Source organism: Bufo bufo, chromosome 1, assembly GCF_905171765.1.
Source record: "Bufo bufo chromosome 1, aBufBuf1.1, whole genome shotgun sequence".
In the NCBI taxonomy this organism is placed as follows: domain Eukaryota; kingdom Metazoa; phylum Chordata; class Amphibia; order Anura; family Bufonidae; genus Bufo; species Bufo bufo.
Window position 1 is genome coordinate 243512858 of NC_053389.1, and position 20689 is coordinate 243533546.

Here is a 20689-nt window from a genome sequence, read left to right on the forward strand (position 1 = left end):
CAGTGGGACCTGGCACCCTCCCTTCTTCAGAGCAGAGGGTGCCTGGTTTAATGCTTGGTTTCTCCCATTGACTTCCATTGTGCTCCACCCAAGCATCACAAAGTGTTCTACCCGGGCACTTTGGTGCTTGATCAACACTATTCACCACACAACGGCTATTAAGACCATTTTTTTCCCACTAATACACGCCAAAAAAAGCTTTAGAACATATAACAGCATCACTGAACGGCAAATACTATTTTAGCCACTAATACAAGCAAAAAAGGGCTGTAATTTTCCCACTTCACCACACAACGGCTCATAAGCCCTTTTTTCCCCACTGATACACGCCAAAAAAGGCTTTAGAACATATAACTGTACTGCTGGACGGCAAACAATACTTTTTTTTCCAATAATACACGCCAAAAAGGGCTGTGATTTTCTCACTTCACCACACAACGGCTAATAGGCCCTTTTTTCCACTAATACACGCCAAAAAAGGCTTTAGAACATATAACTGTACTGCTGAACGGCAAATAATACTTTTTTTTGCTACTAATACACGCTAAAAAGGGCTGTCATTTTCTCACTTCACCACATAATGGCTAATAAGCCCTTTTTTTCCACTAACACAGCCAAAAAAGGCTTTAGAACATATAACTGCACCGCTGAATGGCAAATAAGCCCTTTTTCCCACTTATACACGCCAAAAAAGGCTTTAGAACATATAACTGCACTGCACAAAGGCTAATAAGACATATAAATATTTCCTAGTAATACACCCTGTTAATGACTGTATCACACAGCACTTTCACCCCAATAAAAAGAATGGTTTGCTGGAATTACAGAGGTATCGTCTATTGCAAACCTGAAAGCAGCAGTATAATAGCAATTTGGATCCCCAGTCAGTGCAGCAAGGTGTAATAGGATTGCTCCTGTTACCCAGGATGCACACTCCCCTATTGGACCCTGTTCTTCTTTTATAGTGTGAAATAATTCCTCCCTATCCTTTCACTACACTTCTAATGATCTTTCCCTGAACTTCTATTCAGCAAAATAAAAGTTTTAGAGTATTTCCTAGCACTGTCCCTAGCGCCTGCTGACATCTCTCTCTGCACTAAGTACACTGGAAAATGGCTGAATCCAAGATGGCTGAGGCTATTTATAGGGCTGTGAAATCACAGGGCTGGCTGGCTGCTGATTGTCTGCATGCATGGCATTGTGGGTAATCCCTCGTTCCCAGAGGTCTTTGCTCCATGTCCTAACATGTGCAGCAGCCATTTTAGGAAAAAATGCTATTCGTTACCACGAAGCGTGAGGAAATTCGAATTTGGTGTGAATCAAATTTTTCCTGAAATTCGGATCGAATTCCACTGTGTCAACTTCGATTCACTCATCTCTATTGAATACAAGACATGATTAAAGTTGAGCGGACACCTAGAAGTTCGAGTTCGACGGGTTCAGCTGAACTTCGCAAAAAAGTTCGAGTTCGGGACCCAAACTTGACCCCGAACCCGAACCCCATTGAAGTCAATGGGGACCCGAACTTTGGAGCACTAAAATGGCTCTAAAAAAGTCATGGAAAGGAGGAGGCAGTGGATGTGGCGGTGTAGGTGGAAAGAGGAGGTAGCCAAAACTGGTCTGTTTTTGTTTTTTATTATTATTATTATTATTATTATATATAATTTTTTTTGTTTAAATTTGGGTAAACCCCAAAACATTGGGAAATAAATAAATAAATATTAGAGAAAATAATAAATAAAGAGAAAGTGTGCTGGAGTACAACAATGACTGGGTGAGGCCAGTATACATGTCTATTCTGCACAAGATACGGACAAGTCCTGTGGGATCCCTGCCTGGTTCATTTCAAAGAACATGAGCTTGTCCACATTGGCTGTGGACAGGCGGCTGCACTTGTCTGTGATAACCCCCTCCTGCCATGCTAAACAAACGTTCAGACAATACACTGGCTGCAGGGCAGGCCAGCATCTCCAAGGCGTAAAGGGCAAGCTCACGCCATGTGCTCAATTTGGAGACCAGAAGTTGAAGGAGGCAGACGCATAAGTCAGTACGTGTAGGCGTGTGTGCACATACTGCTCCACCATGTCGCATGTCCCACGATCCAAATGGATATTTTCTCTATCAACTTTCAATGTTCTTTTATGCGCCTACCATGGTGATCACGGGTAACGGGGAATCAGGGTTCCATGCCGGAGAGGGAGCCTGAGAAAGGGATACCATATCCAAGGGAGGTCAATGGCTGAAATCTGATTGGGTGGGGATGTGGGACAAGTTATTAAAGCGGAAAAATCGAAGGAAGGCAGGAGGCGCGCAGCAATTACCCACTCCCGACTCAGGGAGGTAGTGACGATAAATAGCAATACAGGACTCTTAAGATGCCCTGTTATTGGAATGAGTAATAAAAAAGTACAGGGACTGTCACTGCGGTATTTTGGATGAGGAAACGTTATACAGGAGAGGCCCTGCTGCCACTTTGTTGATCCTAGATAACTTCTGCCTGATCGCATGTCTCCGTGACGTCCACGATCCAATTGGATATCTTCCCTATCAACTTTCGATGTTCTTTTATGCGCCTACCATGGTGATCACGGGTAACGGGGAATCAGGGTTCCATGCCGGAGAGGGAGCCTGAGAAAGGGATACCATATCCAAGGGAGGTCAATGGCTGAAATCTGATTGGGTGGGGATGTGGGACAAGTTATTAAAGCGGAAAAATCGAAGGAAGGCAGGAGGCGCGCAGCAATTACCCACTCCCGACTCAGGGAGGTAGTGACGATAAATAGCAATACAGGACTCTTAAGATGCCCTGTTATTGGAATGAGTAATAAAAAAGTACAGGGACTGTCACTGCGGTATTTTGGATGAGGAAACGTTATACAGGAGAGGCCCTGCTGCCACTTTGTTGATCCTAGATAACTTCACTCGCCTGATCGCATGTCTCCGTGACGTCCAACGATCCAATTGGATATCTTCCCTATCAAACTTTCGATGCCTTCTTTTATGCGCCTACCATGGTGATCACGGGTAACGGGGAATCAGGGTTCCATGCCGGAGAGGGAGCCTGAGAAAGGGATACCACATCCAAGGGAGCTCAATGGCTGAAATTGGAATGGGTGGAGAGCGTGGGTCAAGTTATTGAATTAAATTCAGCAAATGCGCCAGGCAAGGGATATGCGTCACACCGGCTAGGCCCAGAGCTGCTTCGAGATTTTGGCCATTATCGCACACCACAAGGCTGGGCTTGAGGCTCACTGGCACCAGCCACTCATCGGTCTGTTGTTCCATGCCCGTCCACAGCTCCTGCGCGGTGTGGGGTTTGTCCCCCAAACAGATACGTTTTAAAACTGCCTGCTGTCGTTTACCCCTGGCTGTGCTGAAGTTGGTGGTGAAGGTGTCACACTGACCAGATGAGGATGCCGTGGAGGATGAGGAAGCGGAGTAGGAGGAGGAAGCAACAGGAGGCAAAGAGAAACGCCCTGCAATCCTCGGTGCTGGAAGGACATGCACAAAAACTGCTATCCGCCTCAGGCCCAGCTGCCACTGCATTTACCCAGTGTGCTGTTATGGAGATATAACGTCCCTGACCGTGCTTACTAGTCCACGTATCCGTAGTTAGGTGGACCTTGCCACAAATGGCGTTGCGCAGTGCACACCTAATTTTGTCCCCACTTGGTTGTGCAGGGATGGGATGGCTCGCCTGGAAAAGTATTGGTGGCTGGGCACAACGTACTGTGCGACATCCACCGCCATCAGATTATTAAAACTGTCCGTGTCTACCAGATGGAATGACAGCATTTCAAAGGCCAGGAATTTGGAAATTCTGGCATTCAGGGCCAGGGATCGTGGGTGGGTAGGCGGGTACTTCCTCTTTCGCTCCAGTGTTTGGGAGAAAGACAGCTGAACGCTTCCATGGGACATTGTGGAGATGCTTTGTGGATCTTCCTGCAAACTACACAGGTCACTCGCATGACCTTGACTCCATCATCTTCCACCCAGTCTACACCCCTGCCCTACTTGTCGGTCTGCACACTGCAGAAAGCCACAGCAGTTGGCACCTGTGTTTAGTCATCAGCCGAGACTTGCTGCGGTGGTCCTCCCATGTGCTCATCTTGAAACATAAGTGGTTGGGCATCGGTACACATAATCTCTTCCACTTCTGGGCAGGGTGTTTCTCTTGAAAATCTACTATGAAAATTGTAGATTCACACTGAAGGCATCAAAACTATGAATTAACACATGTGGAATTATATACATAACAAACAAGTGTTTCACTCGTGCATGTAGCTGGCACAGATCGACCACGTGCTCTCCCTGCAACAGGAGCTCCACCAAAACCAGCAGCACCACGACTAGGGCCACGTCCCTTATTTTACGCTCTCCTCATTCTTTGCGTTTACCTACCAAACTAACAGATTGTTTATGTCAGGTGACAATGTAACCCCAAATAGTCAACAATTAAGTTCACTGACAGTAAGGCCGTGCCGCTGTCATAAAGAGAAAACATTTCTCGAGGTCACACAACAGTGTGACAGGTGAATTTAATACAATTACTTCACGGTCACAAAAAATTTGAATGTGTCAACCAACAATGTAATAGCAGTATGACTGGTTTTATTAGACTGTCAGAAATGCAGCGCAGGCCGCAAATGTTCTACTAGCAAAAAAAAGTGTGCTTTTTTCATCCACCACAAATGTAACAGCAGTATTTAACGTTTTTATTGGACTGTTAGAAATCCAGCGCAGGCCGCAAATGTACTATCTAGCACAAAAAGTTTTTTTCAAACAACAATATCACAGCAGTATTTAATGGTTTTAGCGGACTGTCAGAAATGCAGCGCAGGCTGCTAGAGATGTCGCAAACATAAAATTTTCCGTTCGCATACGGCGAACGCGAATTTCCGCAAATGTTCGCGAACGGGCGAACCGCCATAGACTTTAATAGGCAGGCGAATTTTAAAACCCACAGGGACTCTTTCTGGCCACAATAGTGATGGAAAAGTTGTTTCAAGGGGACTAACACCTGGACTGTGGCATGCCGGAGGGGGATCCATGGCAAAAGTCCCATGGAAAATTTAATCTATAAAGGGCATAAATCACCTAACATTCCTAAATTGTTTGGAATAACGTGCTTTAAAACATCAGGTATGATGTTGTATCGATCAGGTAGTGTAAGGGTTACGCCCGCTTCACAGTGACAGACCAAACTATGACAGACCAAATTCCCCGTTTAACGCACCGCAAACAACCGCAAACAGTCCATTTGCACAACCGCAAACTCCCCATTTGCACAAGGTTGGTTACCAAGCTAGCCATGTCCCGTTCCTTGTCCTCACTGACGTCATTGAAGGTCTCTTCCTCCACCCAGCCATGTACAACACACAAGCCCTCTGGGACGCCTGCTGTGGTTGGTCTTTCACCTCCTCTAAGCCACCTTCCTCCTCTGACTCCTCTTCTTCAGACTCCTCTCTCTGTGTTGCCGCAGGTCCAGCAATCGACGACGACAAGGCTGCTTCTGGTGGTGATGGTGACCACAACTCTTCCTCTTCATGCTCATCTATGGCCTGATCCAGCACTCTTCGCAGGGCACGCTCCAGAAAAAACGCATATGGGATGAGGTCGATGATGTTGTCTTGGGTTTGACTGACCAGGTTTGTCACCTCCGCAAAAGGACGCATGAGCCTACAGCCATTGTGCATGAGCGTTCAGTAACGCGGCCAAAAATTCCCAGCTCTGCAGAGGCTGTCCTCTTTTTTTTTTAATTAAAAAAATCTGTTCTTACCAGTTTAATCTCTGTTTTGTCCCCTATCAGGGGCTGGTGTGGTGTATGGAATAGATTTTAGGAACCGGGAGATGATAAAAGATGCTTGGTCGGTCCTCTTACTTCCAATTTGGGGCACTGCGCGTGCGCCGTGCAATGTACTGTGCTACCCGATATGAGCTGTATGTTAAGTAGTACTATTCCTATCAGGGGCCGGTGTATGGAATAGATTTTAGGTACTGGGAGATGGAAAAAGATGCTTGGTCGGTCCACTTACTTCCAACTTGGGGCACTGCGCGTGCGCCGTGCAATGTACTGTGCTACCCGATATGAGCTGTATGTTAAGTAGTACTATTCCTATCAGGGGCCGGTGTATGGAATAGATTTTAGGAATCGGGAGATGGAAAAAGATGCTTGGTTGGTCCTCGTACTTCCAATTTGGGGCACTGCGCGTGGGCCGTGCAATGTACTGTGCCACCCGATATGAGTGGTATGTTAAGTAGTACTATTCCTACCAGGGGATGTGTATGGAATAGAGTTTAGACAACCGCAAAGAGTTGTCTATAGTTGACACACTCATGACATAAATTTTATTCCTCTATGCGACAATCTTGGTGTAGTGATGACTGTGCTCGTGCGCACGTTTGGGAGATTGCAGACGATGGCGGTTTTTCAAAGCTTATGGTCGTGCTGAGGTAGTTCAGTGACAGTTAGGTGACCCAGAAAACAATGATTCTGCAGTGTGGGCCCATTGTTGGCCTAGTAGGCTTTAATGATCACCTTAGATGATCACAAAGAAAATTAATGTTTTTTTTCTATGCAAAATTATCCAACCGATCGCTTTTGGTCTGTTCACAATAAAGCATCGACCTTATCTCATCTGGGGTGTGCCAACATTGCCATTGCCAACACACTCATAGAGGTGATCACTTCATTGTGATACGCAATCCCCTTCACCACAGCAAGGTAACGATCACGAAGGGGAATTGACACATGTATGTGCCTTTTTTTTGTTTTGTTTTTGCAGCCACAGTGCAGCACCAGAGGCCAGAAAAATTAGGCATGTACACATGCCTGAAAAATTAGGTATTGTTGCAGCAGAAAGTGCACTAAAACATTGCGGCTTGAACCCTAGTTGGTGGCGGAGAAGTCACCAAGTCATCTGGCCATGCAGAGATTAAAATACAGGCAGCGTGTGGACCATGTTATTAGCCCAAGGCATGTCATCAGGCCTTTTTTAGTCAAATGCATCCCCCACTGTCAGTCCCTTCGGGATCCATGCCTAATTCATCTTAATAGAAGGTGAGGTAATCTACACTTTTTTGACCTAGGCGACGTTCTCTGTCTCAGTGACAATACCTCCGGCTGCTGCACTGAAGGTCCTTTCTGACAGGACACTTGAAGCGGGGCAGGCCAGAAGTTCTATCGCACATTGGGATAGCTCAGGGCCACAGTCAAGCCGCACACCCAGAGTAGTCAAGGGGTTCATCGCTCCTCAGAGTGTCGATATCTGCAGTTAAGGCGAGGTAGTCTGCTACCTGTCGGTCGAGTCGTTCTCTGAGGGTGGACCCCGAAGGGCTGTGGCGATGCGTAGGACTTAAAAAGCTCCTGGAAATGGTGCCTCAGTGATCAAGGAACCACAGGGGGTGATCTCTAGCATTTGGAAAGCAGAGGGTCATGAATGGAAATGTCAGCAGGGGTTCATCAAGAGGCATGAGCACAGCCAGGCTGCCAATAGTCATTTAGCTGATTTAGTTATCAGACCTTCCTGTAATGTAATTAAGATTGGACAATTCTGGGAATACACAGAGAGGTAGAGCAACAAGACAACACTCCTAAAATCAGTAAAATTCTGAACAGTGACAAAATGATAAACAACACACCATATCCCACCATCACAGGAGGCTACACAGAGATACGGTATAATGAAAAGATCTGCTATTGTTCTGTGTTTTTGATCCACATCTGGTTTTGGCTAACAATAACTGATGGAAATAACGGATCAAATAACTGACGTGTGAACAAGGCCTTAGTTCTTTGTAAGAAGGAAAGGGGACTCTATTACCCCCTATAGGACATTTTAAAATTAAGTAAAATGAAGACAATCTCTTCAAGGCAAATATTTATTTATCTCCATTTCAGAACCAGAAACAAAAATTCCAGTGCTTCAGCAGCCTGGAACAGATGATCATGGGGGTGCCCAGTGACAGACGTTCACCGATCTGATATTGATGACCTATCCAGAGGATAGGTCATCAATATCTATAGCCCAGAAAACTCCTTTTAAGAACTGCAACTAGCTTAAAGAGGTTGACTGCTTTATTTATATTGATGACCTATCCTCAGCATAGCTCACCAATATCTGATTGGTGGGGGTCCGACTCTCAGCACCCCCACAGATCAGCTCCTCAAAGAGAAAGCAGTGCTTGTACAAGCAGTGCCTTCTCTTCATTGTTTACCTGCTCACCATTGCAACTGCAGCTATAAGCAGGTGTAATTAAAACTAAGCTGTCCCATTCATTTCAATGGGATGGCTCCTTCCTATTCAAGTGAATGGGAAGGAACCGTCCCATTGAAGTGAATGGGACAGCTGAGATGTAATTACACCTGCTCAACACTGCAGTTGTGACGTGAGGATAGATCATCAATATAAAGCGGATAACCCCTTTAATTATTAATATTAACATCAGCTATAGTTGAAGTAGTGGTACCAATAGTATTTTAGTCTTTTTTGTTCTCATTAATGTTATTTCATTATAGTACACCATAGTATTACTTGACAAAATAAATATTACAATCAAGGTTATTATCTTTTTATACAGGCATTTTTATTTTTGCAGTTTTTCTCTTCTTTTATTACGATATTTCAGTGCAGTTGCCTCAGGGAATAACAGAAAAATGAATATCATTTTATTAGTTTTGAAAAAATGTGCAGGTTTTATCAAACAATAAACTCAAATTAGAGACTTTTTGATAAAAATGGATAGCTGGTCTATTTAAAGGGATTGCTGCAGATTTTTTATATATTTGCTTTAAAAAAACAAGCACTACTCATGTAAGTGGACTGTGTGTGGTACCACAGGTCAGCCCCATTCACTGTGTGCTGTTTGAGGCTTCAATAACTGGCATGGGTTATGAGTAGAGATGAGCATGCTTTCTGTGAATTAATGTTTTAGCAATATGTAAAAAAATTCACCAACGACCATACATAAATAATGACAGGAGAAAAAAATTTGGGTAGCTGGTCTATTTAAAGGGGCAAGTTGATTCGCCCAATAAATCCTAATTTTCCACTAGTCTTGAACCATTTGGTAAATCAACAAATCACTATATGGACATTTTACCCATCTCTATCTATGATTTTTCTCATTACCTGCACAGAAGGCTATTATACCATATTGCTAAAATACTATATAATAATACTGTGTTCAGGGGCACACAATGAGGAGAAGGGCCCCTTCTGGAGCAGGTTGACAAGAACACTAGCCTTCATCCTGGAAGTTGATGCTTCTCACCACTTTTAGAAGTCAATCGATTCAAGGGTCCTATTATAAACACTGAAACTATGATAAATGCAACCTTTTCAGTTTGTTAATCTCTTTGACCAAAGAATCTATAATACAATATTTAGCACTGTTCTGGATATATCTTCTAGGCCACATTCACACGACCATGGGACATCCGTGCTGGTGCAGTGGTCGGGTTTAGGGTGGCCGGCCCCAATGCCATGCTGGGTCCCCCAGACACCGTTGAGGTGTCACCACTTGTTGCTGCTGTCCAAAACGGATGGTAAGGCGTGGTGCATCCCAATGGGAAATAAGTCCAGAGAGTCAGGGTCTGCAGTAAACCAATGTGCTTCTTTAGTGGAGGAATTCAGGTGCAAAACAATACAGACGAGGCATAGAACTGGCTTCTCCAGTCTCCTCCCTCATAGAAAAAGGCTTTGATGCTGAGGAAAGGCCTGAGCTAACTGTCCTTCTCTCTCTCTCTCTCTCTCTCTCTCTCTCTCTCAGAAGGCTGGTACAGTGATCAAAGGCCCACGGTCTGTAGCTCAGTAGCCCGGGTGGCTCCTTTGTCACAGGGTTAGTGATCCATGTTCTGTGGCTCAGCGTCCCCATCTCAGCGTCTTCTTCTAGTCACTCATGCAGCCTGGCATGAGTCTCCCCTTCAAAAACTGTCCCTGACTGCAGAACCCTAGGGGCTCTGACTTCTCTCCTTATATACTATTTCTAGCTAGGCGAAAACCTTCTAGTGGGAGGGATGGAGTGGAGAAACTCAGCGCAAACAATTACAAAGTTACCACTCCCATGTGTCTTACATTAGAGCTTCAGTGATACTCAATGGCAATGCCAGAGCAGTTTTTCCAGAGAAAAACAAGTTTCCAGACATACTGAAACAACAGAGCTAAACCAGACAAAACATGCTCTTCTTTAAACCCTATGGCAGCTGTGGAAAATTACCAGCCTCTCATTTATAGTCCCAAAAGTCTCTTAGTATTCATGAACCTTTTCCACAGAACCTCGCAAATGCAGTGCAAATAAACAGGATATACACTCACCTAAAGAATTATTAGGAACACCATACTAATACGGTGTTGGACCCCCTTTTGCCTTCAGAACTGCCTTAATTCTACATGGCATTGATTCAACAAGGTGCTGATAGCTAGAGATGTCCCGAATAGTTCGCCCGCGAATAGTTCCCGGCGAACATAGCTTGTTCGCGTTCGCCGCGGCGGGCGAACATATGCAATGTTCGGTCCGCCCCTTATACATCATCATCGAGTAAACTTTGATCCTGTACCTCACAGTCAGCAGACACATTCCAGCCAATCAGCAGCAGACCCTCCCTCCCAGACCCTCCCACCTCCTGGACAGCATCCATTATTCATTCGGAAGCTGCATTCTTAGTGAGAGGAGGAAGAGTGCTGCTGCTGCTGATCTAATAGGGAAAGTGTTAGCTAGGGCAGTGTTCTGTGTCCACAGACTCATCTGCTGTAAGGACAGCGTCCTGGCAGCACCCCAAAAAGCCCTTTTCAGGGCTTGTACATCAGTCTGCTTTTTTTATTTATTTTATATTTATATATATTTTGCAGTTGCCTGCCCGTGTTGTGTGAGAGGCTGCAGGCTCAGTCACAGACAGTACTGTGTGCACACCATTCATACAGGGTGTGACAGAAAATACCTTGCAGATTAAAAAAAAATCAATTTATTATTTCTCTGTGAAATAATAGAAGTTGCAAGCCAGTGAGTGACTGTCTGGCCTACAGACAGTACTGTGTGCACACCATTCATACAGGGTGTCACTCACACATACCTTTTAGATAAAAAAAATTCAATTTAATATTTTTCTGTGATATAATCCCAGTTGCAAGCCAGTGTGTGTCTGGCCCACACAGACTGTACTGTGGCCACTGGCTAGCCCACCACTCATACCGTTACAGGGTGTCACTCACTCACAAATACCTTGCAGATAAAAAAATTAAATTTAATATTTTTCTGTGATATAATCCCAGTTGCAAGCCAGTGTGTGTCTGGCCCACAGACTGTACTGTGGCCACTGGCTAGCCCACCACTCATACCGTTACAGGGTGTCACTCACTCACAAATACCTTGCAGATAAAAACAATTCTATTTAATATTTTTCTGTGATATAATCCCAGTTGCAAGCCAGTGTGTGTCTGGCCCACACAGACTGTACTGTGCCCACTGCCCACCACTTATATAGGGTGGCACGGTACCTTGCACGCATAGTACCACTTATCTAAAAAAAAATGACAGGCAGAGGCAGGCCACCCCGCAGAGGCCGTCATGGTCGTGGTGCTATGATTTCCACTGGCCCTGGAATAATGCCCAGTGTTCAGAGGCCACGTACCCTGAACCCAAAAAATTCGGAGAAAATAGTTGACTGGCTTACACAGGACACCCAATCTTAAACAGCTTCCGCTAAGAACCTTGACGCACCATCCTCCTCCAGCTCAGCTTTGGTCACCTGCTCTCAAGTTACCACTGTCCCGGCCGCCGCCACCACCACCACTACCACCACTACCACCACAGCCACCACAGCCACTTCAATGGATCCCTCAGAGGAGTTATTTACACATCAGTTGGATGAAATTAGTGATGTGCAGCCATTATTGCCAGAGGATGTAGATAACAGGGATATGTCTCAGTCAGACAGCATTACACACATGGACGTACAGTGTGATGATGATGATGATGTTGTACCCGCTGCTGCTTCCTTTGCTGAGGTGTCAGATACAAGTGAAGTGGTTGATGATGACGATGTGTCCGTGGATGCCACGTGGGTGACTGCTCGAAGAGAAGAAGAAGAGGGGGAAAGTTCAGAAGGGGAGACAGAGAGAAGGAGGAGACGAGTTGGAAGCAGGGGGAGGTCGTCGCAAGGAGCTAGTGGCACAGTCAGACAGCATGTATCGGCACCCGGGGTCAGCCAGACAGCACGCCAATCAATGCATGCTGTTGCCACCACCAGAATGCCGTCATTGCAAAGCTCAGCAGTGTGGCATTTTTTTGTGTATCTGCCTCTGATAACAGCAATGCCATTTGCAACCTGTGCCAAAAGAAACTGAGTCGTGGGAAGTCCAACACCCACCTCGGTACAACTGCTTTGTGAAGGCACATGATCGCACATCACAAACGCCTATGGGATCAACACATGAGTACAAGCAGCACACAAACTCAAAGCCTCTACTCAGTGATTGAAAAGGAAGTCATGGCATCTCTGGCATACAGTGTTGGGGCAAGGGTCCATCTGACCACTGATACCTGGTCTGCAAAGCACGGTCAGGGCAGGTATATCACGTACACTGCGCATTGGGTCAACCTGCTGACGGCTGCCAAGCATGGAATGTGTGGCTCTGCAGCGGAGTTGGTGACACCGCCACAACTTGCAGGTAGGCCTACTGCCACCTCCTCTACTCCTCCTACTCCATCCTCTTCGATAACCTCCTCGGCTGAGTCCTCTTCTGCTGCGGCGTCTGGCTGCACATCAACTGAATCCCCCCAGCTCCCCAGGGGCTATTCCACATCCCGGATATGACAGTGTCACGCTGTCTTGGGGTTGACTTGCCTGAAAGCAGAGAGCCACACCAGACCAGCACTCCTGTCCGCCCTGAACGCACAGGTGGATAAGTGGCTGACCCCGCACCAACTGGAGATCGGCAAAGTGGTGTGTGACAATGGAAGCAATTTGTTGGTGGCATTGAATTTGGGCAAGTTGTCACATGTGCCGTGCATGGCACATGTGTTGAATCTCATCGTACAAAGCTTTGTGTCTAAGTACCCAGGCTTACAGGACGTCCTCAAGCAGGCCAGGAAGGTGTGTGGCCATTTCAGGCGTTCCTACACGGCCATGGCGCACTTTTCAGACATTCAGCGCCGAGACACGTTGGAATTCAACACTCCTAATGTTCGACCACCTGCTCCAACAAGAAAAAGCCGTCAACGAGTATTTGTATGACCGGGGTGCTAGGACAGCCTCTGCGGAGCTGGGAATTTTTTTGCCACGTTACTGGACGCTCATGAGCAATGCCTGTAGGCTCATGCGTCCTTTTGAGGAGGTGACAAACCTAGTCAGTCGCACCGAAGGCACCATCAGAAACCTCATCCCATTTTTCTTCCTGGAGCATGCCCTGCGAAGAGTGCTGGATCAGGCTGTAGATGAGCATGAAGAGGAAGAGTTGTGGTCACCATCACCACCAGAAACAGCCTTGTCATCATCGCTTGCCAGACCTGCGGCAACGCTGCAAGAAGTATGAGGAAGAGGAGTCAGAGGAGGAATGTGGCTTTGAGGAGGAGGAATACCAACCACAGCAGGCATCCCAGGGTGCTCGCTGTTGTCAACTATCTGGGACCTGTGGTGTTGTACGTGGCTGGGGGGAAGAACAGACCGTCCATGACATCAGTGAGAACGAGAAACGGGAAATGAGTAGCTCGGCATCCAACCTTGTGCAAATGGGGTCTTTCATGCTGTCGTGTCTGTTGAGGGACCCTCATATAAAAAGGATGAAGGAGAACGACCTGTACTGGGTGGCCACGCTACTAGACCCCCGGTATAAGCAGAAAGTGCGTGAAATGTTACCAAATTACCGAAAGTCAGAAAGGATGCAGCAGTTCAAAACCAAACAAAAAAATATGCTTTACACAGCTTATAAGGGGGACAACGGGAATCTAACTGGGGAAGAGGTGAAAGTAATCCTCCTCCTACCACGACCACGGCGGCAAGGACAGGACGCTTTACAGATGTGTTTTTGATGGAGGACATGCAGAGCTTTTTCAGTCCTACACATCGCCACAGCCCTTCGGGATCCAGCCTTAGAGAACGACTCGACCGACAGGTAGCAGACTACCTCGCCTTAACTGCAGATATCGACACTCTGAGGAGCGATGAACGCCTTGACTACTGGGTGTGCAGGCTTGACCTGTGGCCTGAGCTATCCCAGTTTGCGATAGAACTTCTGGCCTGCCCCGCTTCAAGTGTCCTGTCAGAAAAGACCTTCAGTGCAGCAGGAGGCATTGTCACCGACAAAAGAAGTCGCCTTGGTCAAAAAAGTGTTGATTACCTCACCTTCATTAAGATGAATGAGGCATGGATCCCGAAGGGACTGACAGTGGGGGATACGTTTGACTAACAAAAGGCCTGATGACATTCCTTGGCCTCAAAATGGTCCCCACGCTGCTGTATTTAATGTCTGCATACCGGATGACTTTTGTGAATTCTCCGCCACCAACTAGGGTTCAAGCCACAATGTTTTAGTCACCTTTCTGCCTTGAAAACATTAATTTTTCCAGCCGCTGCTACAACAGCGGCTGCAACAATACCATTATTTTTCAGGCATGTGTACATGCCTAATTTTTCTGGCCTCTGGTGCTGCACTGTGGCTGCAAAAACAAAACCCCAAAAAAAAGGCACATACAAGTGTCAATTCCCCTTCGTGATCGTTACCTTGTTGTGGTGAAGGGGCTAGCGTATCACAATGAAGCGATCATCACCTCTATGAGTGTGTTGGCAATGTTTCCACACCCCAGATGATAAGGCCGTTCATTATGATCAGACCAAAAGCGATCGGCTGGATAATTTTTCATAGAAAAAACATTCTTTTATTTTATTTATTTTTTATGGGTTTTTAATACATAAAATAAAAAAATCATAATAAAGTCTCTTAATAGTTTATTAGAAATAATGCAGACAATTTAAAAAATCCCCATCAATTCCAATACAAAGCAAGTACAAAGCTCAGAACTAAATTATTGCAGGATGTCGTAATGGTTCGTTAATTCGACAATGGTTAATCAATTCTACACACGTCCCCGGATAGGGGACGTAACAGGGATTAAACTGATAGGAATAGTACTAGTTAAGACACCATTCATATAGGGTGTCACAGCACATTGCTCCGTGCACGCGCAGTGCCCCAACTTGGGAGTAAGAGGACCGACCAAGCTGCTTTTTCCATCTCCCGGTTCCTAAAATCAATTCATTTTGGTGTATCAGAGTTTGGTCTGTCACTGTGAAGGCAGTCGAAGGTACCCGGCTTAAATTTTTTTTCACAAAAGGCAATCCCTGATATGGGACGTAACAGGGATTAAACTGATGAGAAGAGAGAACTACAGAAAATACCACTCATATCGGGTGTGAGAGTAAATTGCACGGCGCAGACGCAGTGACCGTGGCGTGGATTCAAACAAAGGGGAGGGAGCCAGCGTTTTTTTAACCATCTCCCCGTTCGAAAAATCAATTTAATAAATGGACCCCAGATTGGGGACGTAACAGGGATTAAACTGATGAGAAGAGAGAACTACAGAAAATACCACTCATATCGGGTGTGAGAGTAAATTGCACGGCGCAGACGCAGTGACCGTGGCGTGGATTTAAACAAAGGGGAGGGAGCCAGTGTTTTTTTAACCATCTCCCCGTTCGAAAAAAATACAGTTGCAAGAAAAAGTATGTGAACCCTTTGGAATGATATGGATTTCTGCACAAATTGGTCATAAAATGTGATCTGATCTTCATCTAAGTCACAATAATAGACAATCACAGTCTGCTTAAACTAATAACACACAAAGAATTAAATGTTACCATGTTTTTATTAAACACACCATGTAAACATTCACAGTGCAGGTGGAAAAAGTATGTGAACCCCTAGACTAATGACCTCTCCAAGAGCTAATTGGAGTGAGGTGTCTGCCAACTGGAGTCCAATCAATGAGATGAGATTGGAGGTGTTGGTTACAGCTGCCCTGCCCTATAAAAAACACACACCAGTTCTGGGTTTGCTTTTCACAAGAAGCATTGCCTGATGTGAATGATGCCTCACACAAAAGAGCTCTCAGAAGACCTAAAATTAAGAATTGTTGACTTGCATAAAGCTGGAAAGGGTTATAAAAGTATCTCCAAAAGCCTTGCTGTTCATCAGTCCACGGTAAGACAAATTGTCTATAAATGGAGAATGTTCAGCACTGCAGCTACTCTCTCTAGGAGTGGCCGTCCTGTAAAGATGACTGAAAGAACACAGAGCAGGCTGCTCAATGAGGTGAAGAAGAATCCTAGAGTGTCAGCTAAAGACTTACAAAAGTCTCTGGCATATGCTAACATCCCTGTTAGCGAATCTATGATACGTAAAACACTAAACAAGAATGGATTTCATGGGAGGATACCACAGAGGAAGCCACTGCTGTCCAAAAAAAAACATTGCTGCACGTTTACAGTTTGCACAAGAGCATCTGGATGTTCCACAGCAGCACTACCAAAATATTCTGTTGACAGATGAAACCAAAGTTGAGTTGTTTGGACGAAAGACACAACACTATGTGTGGAGAAAAAGAGTCCTGACCTCAACCCAATTTGAGATGCTGTGGCATGACCTCAAGAAAGCGATTCACACCAGACATCCCAAGAATATTGCTGAACTGAAACAGTTCTGTAAAGAAGAATGGTCAAGAATTACTCCTGACCGTTAAGCACGTCTGATCTGCAACTACAGGAAATGTTTGGTTGAAGTTATTGCTGCCAAAGGAGGTTCAACCAGTTATTAAATCCAAGGGTTCACATACTTTTTCCACCTGCACTGTGAATGTTTACATGGTGTGTTCAATAAAAACATGGTAACATTTAATTCTTTGTGTGTTATTAGTTTAAGCAGACTGTAATTGTCTATTGTTGTGACTTAGATGAAGATCAGATCACATTTTATGACCAATTTGTGCAGAAATCCATATTATTCCAAAGGGTTCACATACTTTTTCTTGCAACTGTAAATGGACCCCATATTGGGGACGTAACAGGGATCAAACTGATGAGAAGAAAGAACTACAGAAAATACCACTCATATCGGGTGTGAGAGTAAATTGCACGGCGCAGACGCAGTGACCGTGGCATGGATTCAAACAAAGGGGAGGGAGCCAGCGTTTTTTTAACCATCTCGCCGTTTGAAAAATCAATTTAATAAATGGACCCCAGATTGGGGACGTAACAGGGATTAAACTGATGAGAAGAGAGAACTACAGAAAATACCACTCATATCGGGTATTCAAACAAAGGGGAGGGAGCCAGCGTTTTTTTTAACCATCTCCCCGTTCGAAAAATCTATTAAATTCACCTTTCGGGGACCCCTGGTGTTGTACGTGGCTGGGTGGAGGAAGAAACCTTCAATGACATCAATTAGACATGGCTAGCTTGGTATCCAACCTTGTGCAAATGGGGAGTTTGCGGTTGGGCAAATGGACTGTTTTCAGTTGTTTGCGGTGCATTAAAAGGGGAGTTTGGTCTGTCAATGTCTGTGAAGCGGGCGTAACCCTTACATACCTGATCGATACAACATCATGCCTGATCGTATACACACACTGGATGTTTTAAACAACATTGTTCAAAAAAAAATTGGATTGTTAGGTGATTTATGCCCTTTATGGATTAAAACCCAACTCTGCGTCAACTATGTAATTTTCCATGGGAGTTTTGCCATGGATCCCCCTCCAGCATGCCACAGTCCAGGTGTTAGTCCCCTTGAAACAACTTTTCTATCACTACTGTGGCTAGAAAGAGTCCCTGTGGGTTTTTAAAATTCGCCTGCCTATTGAAGTCTATGGAGGTTCGCCCGGTTCGCCCGTTCGCGACCATATGCAGAAATTCGCGTTCGCCGTTCGCGAACGGAAAATTTTATGTTCGCGACATCTCTACTGATAGCATTCTTTAGAAATGTTGGCCCATATTAATAGGATAGCATCTTGCAGTTGATGGAGATTTGAGGGATGCACATCCAGGGCACGAAGCTCCCGTACCACCACATCCCAAAGATGCTCTATTGGGTTGAGATCTGGTGACTGTGGGGGCCATTTTAGTACAGTGAACTCAGTCATGTTCAAGAAACCAATTTGAAATGATTTGAGCTTTGTGACATGGTGCATTATCCTGCTGGAAGTAGCCATCAGAGGATGGATACATGTTCTCATTCTGTTTACGCCAAATTTGGACTCTACCATTTGAATGTCTCAACAGAATTCGAGACTCCTCAGACCAGGCAACATTTTTCCAGTCTTCAACAGTCCAATTTTGGTGAGCTCGTGCAAACTGTAGCCTCTTTTTCCTATTTGTAGTGGGGATGAGTGGTACCCGGTGGGGTCTTCTGCTGTTGTAGCCCATCCGCCTCAAGGTTGTGCGTGTTGTTGCTTCACAAATGCTTTGCTGCATACCTCGGTTGTAACGAGTGGTTATTTCAGTCAACGTTGCTCTTCTATCAGCTTGAATCAGTCGGCCCATTCTCCTCTGACCTCTAGCATCCACAAGGCATTTTTGCCCACAGGACTGCCGCATACTGGATGTTTTTCCCTTTTCGCACCATTCTTTGTAAACCCTAGAAATGGTTGTGCATGAAAATCCCAGTAACTGAGCAGATTGTGAAATACTCAGACCGGACCGTCTGGCACCAACAACCATGCCACGCTCAAAATTGCTTAAATCACCTTTCTTTCCCATTCTGACATTCAGTTTGGAGTTCAGGAGATTGTCTTGACCAGGACCTCACCCCTAAATGCATTGAAGCAACTGCCATGTGATTGGTTGACTAGATAATTGCATTAATGAGAAATAGAACAGGTGTTCCTAATAATTTTTTAGATGAGTGTATATCACAACATAGATATAAAATGCAGTTAAACAGTATTAAACAGTGCAAGTTAACCCTTTCAAGTGAAATAAAGTAAGAAGTTGCTGACTTTCATAGGGGAAACAGGACAAATATTCACAAATCTCCAGACACTCCACTTGTGTTGCGGACCACAAACCGTGGATAAGGAAAACACATCCACCAGCCGTATGCACTCAGAATTGCGGTGTGGACACATTGGTTTCAATGGGTCCACGATCTGCAAGGTGCAGCGAAAGATAGGACATGTTTTATCTTTCGCTTTGTGGAGGCAAAAAGATTATTTATTATTAAAGCGCCATTCATTTCATAGCGCTGTACATATGCAAAGGGGTATACATACATAATACAGACAATTGCACTAAGCATAAACAAGATGAGTTACAAACTGGTACAGAAGGAGAGAGGGCCCGGCCCGTGAGGGCTTACAATCTACATGGTATGGGAGAAGGACACAGTAGGTGTGGGAAGTCGGCTGAGGGGCGTGGCTTGCCGGCTGAGTAAGATGGCTGCGTGAGGTGAGAGCTCACGGCGTGCTCCTGCTCCTGCTCGACTACCCGGTGACAGCGGTATAGCGGCGTTATAACAGGCCGTGTGTAGCGGGCCGTGCACTCCACGATTGAGTTTACGCTATAGCAATAGCTGAAGTGAAGCGAAGTGGAGATGACCAGAGGTATGAGGTCGGGGAAGAAACAGGGGAAGCTGGATGCCTTCATGGAAAAGGGAACCCCTGGAGGTATTCCCTCGCCACCACCTCCCTCACTTCCAGTACTGCCTCTATCACCGCATCAGCGTGATCCGGAAAAGGTAGAGACCCGGAACACCACCAGACGTGAGTTGGTGGCAAACTCACTGTTGGGCTTACACCCGTCCGGACCAGCGGGCTCTCAAACCAGGTGTGAGAGACCTGGAGATCCTCGTGATCCGCAGATGGAGACGGAGGGCTCCCAGAGGTATGTCGGTTGTTTGACCTCAGCGTTACAGTCGATTGGAGTGGGACGGGCACAAGCAAGCAAACAGCAGGACGGGGAAACTCCAACCCCGATGCATGAGGTGAGCGAGGTGATTGACTGCACCACTCAAACAATCCAGGCGATCCCCACTGATGATCAACCTGCATCAGGTAACTTACTAAAAGACATGCTGGTTCTTTTTAGCAATTCGATGCATAAAGATTTAAGTGCCCTGGTTCGCCCGTTACAGATGGCGGTGGTAGAGGTGGGGAGTAGGGTGGATTCTATTGAATCAAGGATGGAGGAATACGCTACATCTTATAACCAATTGAAAGAGGCTCATAGTGATCTAAAGGGGGAAATAGCGTGGCTTAAGGCCAAGGTAGTTGATCTAGAAGATAGATCACGCCGGAATAACCTCAAATTTCGAGGGATCCCTGAAGATATTGCATTAAAAGACCTGATTCCCTACCTACAGAGTATAATGAAAATTCTGACTCCTGAACTCACCCCACAGGACTTGACCCTGGATAGAGCGCATAGGGTGATGAGACCAAAGCACCTCCCTAGCTCATTACCGAGAGATACCGTGGTACGGATCCACTTCTTTCACGTTAAAGAGGTGCTTTTAGCAGCATCTAGAAAATTAGGTACTTTGCCTTCTCCATACCACCAGATTAAGATTTTTGCGGATGTATCCGCTACCACCTTGCAACAGCGCCGTCAGTTGGGTGCGTTTACTGCTGCATTGCGACGGAATAATATCCCTTATAGATGGGGATTCCCGACCAGAGTCTTGATCCATCATCAGGGAACCGCACA